The sequence below is a fragment of the Phalacrocorax carbo genome, chromosome 26 (assembly GCF_963921805.1).
Source record: "Phalacrocorax carbo chromosome 26, bPhaCar2.1, whole genome shotgun sequence".
NCBI lineage: Eukaryota > Metazoa > Chordata > Aves > Suliformes > Phalacrocoracidae > Phalacrocorax > Phalacrocorax carbo.
The window spans coordinates 3,814,871-3,819,870 of record NC_087538.1 but is presented as its reverse complement, the minus strand read 5'-3'; the positions used below and the strand labels follow the sequence as shown (position 1 = coordinate 3,819,870).

The following is a 5,000-nucleotide window of genomic DNA, read 5'->3' as shown; positions in this document are numbered from 1 at the left end:
TGGGTGTGTGTGTGTGCGCGCGCGCGCGCGTGGTGTGTGCGGTGCGTGCTGTGGGGGACGGGGGACGGGGGTGTGGGGGTGTGTGCGCGTGTCGCGCGCGCGCGTGTCGCGCGGCACTCCCTCACGCGTTCCCCGTCCAGCCCGCCGGCTGAGGCCGCTACCGGATCGGGTCCCTCCCGGCCCGGCCGCGGCGGGTCGCCTCCGCGCCGCCTGCGTGGGGAGGGTCCGGCCTTGTCCCGGGCGCCGGGCTTCGGCGCCCGCTGCTTTCGGCCGGGGGCGCGGGGCCCCTTCCACGTCCCCTCGAGGCCCGGGCGGAACGGGACCGTCCTCTCGGCAGCGCTCGCCGCTCGAACGCGTCCCGCCCGCCACGCGACCGCTGGCCGGCGGCCGGGCCTTAGAAGCGTGGGCCGCCTCTCGGCCAGCCCCGGCAGGGGGCCCTGCTGCCCACGCTGCCGGCGCCGGGCCCGGCGGACCGCCGTCGCTGCCCAGGCCGAGGCAGGCGGCTGCTGCTTTCCCAGGGACGGCTCTGACCGGCAAGCGAGGCGAGCGCGTATCCCGCCCGCGGGCAGGCAGGCTCGCAGGCCGGGCATCGTACGTGGCTGGCAACGCCGGCTGTAACAGAGAAGGCGGGGGCGATCTGCAGCTCTTTTTCGCGTCTCCCTCCCTGCGTGCCCGACATCCCGGACGAGGCTGGCCCGAAGCCCGCCCCCCCCCGCCCCCGGCGCCGCGCGCAGGCGCTCCTGCGTGCCCCTGTCCGTACTGCACACGCCCCCCCCACACCCCCCCCCCCCCCACCCCCGGCCCCGCCGCCCCGCACCCCTCACCCCACCCCGCGCCACCGACGCAACCCCCCAGCACACAGCCCCGCCTGCCCGCCCAGACATGTAGCTCACGGCTAGTATAGCTGCTCCCCACCCCACACCCCACCCACCCCCCCACCCACCCCCCCACGCGGCCTCTCCCCCCACCTCCCGCTGCCGCCGCCGTCCGTCGCCCCGCCCACCCCACCCCCCCCCCCCCGGCCCCGCCGCCCCGCACCCCTCACCCCACCCCGCGCCACCGACGCAACCCCCCAGCACACAGCCCCGCCTGCCCGCCCAGACATGTAGCTCACGGCTAGTATAGCTGCTCCCCACCCCACACCCCACCCACCCCCCCCACGCGGCCTCTCCCCCCACCTCCCGCTGCCGCCGCCGTCCGTCGCCCCCCCCCACCCCTCGCCCCCGACCCTCCCCCGCTGGCCACGAAGCTAGCGGCCGGTAGTCTAGCTGCGCTCGCCCGCCCGCCCGCCCAGACATGTAGTTCACGGCTTGTATAGCTGCTCCCCACCCCACACCCCACACCCCCCCAAACGCGGCCTCTCCCCCCACCTCCCGCCGCCGCCGCCGCCGCCGCCGCCGCCCCCCCCAACCCCGCCCCCCCCCCCCCCCCCCCCGCCTTCCACTACCAGGTCAGCCGCCCCGGGGAAGGCTAGGCGGGAGACTTTGGAACCTAGTGGCGTCCCTGACGCCTCCTTTCTTTCTCAGTCAAGCCGTCAGCCGGTTGCTCGCCCGCCCTGCCTGCCGCGCGTCTGCCCGCCCCTGCCGGGGGCAGAAAACCTGAGGGACGCGAAACGGGGGGGGGGGGAGGGAGGGAGGGAGGCGGGGGGGGGAAAAAAAAAACATACCCATAAAATGAAATCTAAAAAGCGCCGAGCGACCCCGATGGAAATCTCCTCCAAAAAAGCGACACCCTTTCGCTCTCCCCAGCCTACCTCTGCGCCGGGTTCCCCGCCTGCTCGCTGACCGCTCTCTGCGCCTCTGCGCCGGCCTCCCTTTCCCGCTGCGGCTCTCGCCGCGACTGAGCGCCGGACCGTCAGCCTAGCGAGGCGGGAACTGCCGCCCTTTCCCCGAGGGCGGGGGCCCGGTTGCCGAGCAGCGAGGCGTGCGCGCCTGCGCAGGGCGGGCGGCTGCGTCCCTCCACCCCCCACCCCCCCCCCCCCCGCTGCTCCGCGGCGCCAGGGCTTCTGCGGTCGGCGGGGGCCGCACCCACCGGTCCGCCGGTTCCGAAATGCAGCGCGGGTGCCTGTGGGTGCCACTCTGTCTCTCCGTCGCGTCGGCATGATTGACGCGCGTGCATCGGAGCGTGTGTCGGGGGGGGGGGAGCGGGGGTGGGAAGGAGACACACACAAAGTCTGCAGGATCGCAGACACGTATTTTAATCGATTTATTTTTAAAAATTACAAACGACAGTGAAACGGGGCGGGGGGGGGGAAAGGGGGAAGGGGGAAGGGGGAAGGGGGAAGGGGAGAGAGAAAAAGAACAAAGCACCAAACGAACAAACCCGAAATAAACCAAAACCGAAAGTCGGCGAGCACCCGGTGGCGCCGGGACCCGAAGCTGGCTAGGGCCGACCGGTCCCGAAGTCTCCCGGCGGGCGGCAAACTTGCGCCGGTGAGCCGGGTGGCTCGTGAACACAAGCTGCTGCCTCTAACCGGTCCCCCGCCAGCCCGAGGGTGTGCTGGGGGTGGGGGGTAAGGGTTGGGGGGAGGGAGAGGAACGGAGCGAGCGGAGGGGCTGGCCGGGACCGTGAAGCCCGTGAGCGCACGGCAGCCACCGTCTCGCAGTGGGCGGGGGGGGTGAGGAGGGGGGAGTGTGGGGGGGGGTGGTGGTGTGAGCGTGCGCGCTTAAAGAAAAGGAACGTTTCAGTAATTTTCAGTCCTCTTTTGTCGACTTTTTTCCTGCCGAAGCCGATAAAGGTAAAAACCTCTCGAGTGAAACGGCACGCCTGAACTAGCTCCCTTTATAAGAAGCGCTTAAATCCCGGAAACGGGGTGAAAAAAAAAAAAGAAAAAAGACCCCGAGCCGCCTTCCCCCCCCGGCCCCCACCGCCGCGCGACCAGGGTGGCCCGCGTCGCAGAGTCGCGTAAGACTCGTGGGGGAAGAAGAGGCGAAAAGGGAAAGAAGGTGATCAGAAATTACCCCCGCCGGTCCGCGCACCCCACCCCCTCGCCCCCACCGACCACCCCACCCCCGCCCAGACCCAACACCCCACGGCCGCGAGGAGCCGGCCACGCGGTACCCCTGCCTGCGGAGCACTGAGCATGCGGCACGTCTACCTGGCTACGCGAGGAGCGGGGCAGCCACCCGCGTCTAGCCGGCTCCGGGGCTGGCTGCCAGGCCCACCCGGCGCCGGAACAGGCGGCTGCCACGTCTACATGGCTCCGGGCAGCGTGGCGGCCGCTGGCGGTGTGCGGCGACCGCGGCGTGTCGCTGCCGGAGCGTCCCGTGAAAAGGACGGTCGGGTCTGCCCGGCTCCGGGGGAGCAGCCGCCACGTCTGCCCGGCTCCGTGGGGGGGGGGGGGGGGGGGGTCGGCGGCGGCTGCCACGTCTACCCGGCTCCGTGGGGGGGGGTCGGCGGCGGCTGCCACGTCTACCCGGCTCCGTGGGGGGGGTCGGCGGCGGCTGCCACGTCTGCCCGGCTCCATGGGGGGGGGGTCGGCGGCGGCTGCCACGTCTACCCGGCTCCGTGGGGGGGGTCGGCGGCGGCTGCCACGTCTACCCGGCTCCGTGGGGGGGGTCGGCGGCGGCTGCCACGTCTACCCGGCTCCGTGGTGGCGGCTGCCACGTCTACCCGGCTCCGGGGACCGTGGCGGCCGCCGGAGCGCCCGGTGAAAAGGAGGGTCAGGTCTACCGGGCTCCGGCGGGACTTGGTCGCGTTCGAGGGGCGCAGGGGTAGACCTGCCGTCCACGCCACTTGGTCGGAGCTTTCGTAGGGGTCGCTGTTTTTCGCTGCCTCCAGTTACGTCATGGTAAAGGTCGGCGTGATTGACGCGCCTGCCCGGTGGGCGGAGGCGAGGCTCTTGGAGGTTTTTCCGGGCGAGGAAGTGTCGGTACGTACTACAGGAGCGAGCGGTGACTCGTCTCCGGAGCAGCGCTAGCGAGCGGTTGCAACGCCCGGGCCTCGGCTGGTGGGAAAGTTGGGGCGCTCCGCGGCTCTCGTTGGCGGTTCCCGCAGCGGTTCGGCTCGGCTTCTTGCCCGCTTAGGCACGGCCAGCCCCCGGCGCTTCGACCCGCGAGGCAGCCCGGTGGGTCCGAGGGGCGTGGAGAACCGGAGCTCGCCGTTGCCGACCGGCGCGAGGTGTGCCGAAGCAGTCTTCTGCGGGGACGGGGCAAGAGACCGGCAGCGGTTGCCGGCACTCGAACGCTAAGCGGCTGGGGAAGACGCGGAGTCAGTCGAGCCTGCCTGCCGCCGCGGCTTTCCCCGGCCCGCGAGGGTCCGATGGTGTGGCACGGGCGTTGGCGGCGGCGCCTCGTCCTCCTTTGACCGGCACGAGCCATTCGTGGCGGCCCGCGGTGTCTGGCCTGCCCTGGTTTCTCGACCTGCCGGAGAGCTTGGTGGTGGGATGGCGCGCGTCCGGGCGAGGTGGCGGCACTCGGTCCTTTTTCTCCGGCCTTAAAGCTGGAACCCGCGAAGCGGGCGGTTTCTGAGCGGCGGCCAGCCGGTCCCGGTTGGCTGACTGCGGGGGAGAGGGGGTGGGTGGCGGTGACCGGCGCCGTGCGGCCTCCAGCGGCTTTTCCCTGGGCCCACGTCCCCCGGGGGATCGCTTAGCTGTGTCCCCTTCCCCCGGGGTAAGCTGTTGCCTGCCGGGCGGGCAAAGACCGGTGGCCGGTGGTGGTCGCCGCCGCCGGCGCTGTCGAACGCGAGGGGACTTGGGGAGGCAAGCCTGCCGCGGGCTTTCCCCGGTCCCGTCGAGCTCGCTCAGGGGAGTCGCACGGAGCGGGTTGGCCCGCGGCACCTCCCGCTCCTCTCTGACCGATCCGGGCCTGCCAGCAGCGCCCGCTGATGAGGCGGCCCCAGGCGCATCGGAGAGGCCTCGCGGCGAGCCGGCTCCGCCGGTGTTGGTGCCGGTGGAGCCCTTCTCGCGGGTGCTGCCCACCCCTCGCTCGCACGCAGGGCCCCGCGTCCGCCGCCGCCCGCCCCGGGTGGTGGCCGGCGCGCGGGGCCGTCGCTGTCCCAGG

The 5,000-nt window shown here is 72.7% G+C and overlaps 1 long non-coding RNA gene across 1 annotated transcript; it reads right to left on the bottom strand.

The window, feature by feature from the left end:
* Positions 1 to 107: 107 nt before the first annotated feature.
* On the bottom strand, positions 108 to 1,937 carry LOC135317543 (uncharacterized). The gene is made up of 3 exons (XR_010376365.1): positions 1,754 to 1,937; positions 1,448 to 1,580; positions 108 to 612 (listed from the first exon to the last, which is right to left on the bottom strand). It is a non-coding gene; the product is annotated as an uncharacterized LOC135317543 (long non-coding RNA).
* Between the last annotated feature and the right edge of the window lie 3,063 nt (positions 1,938 to 5,000).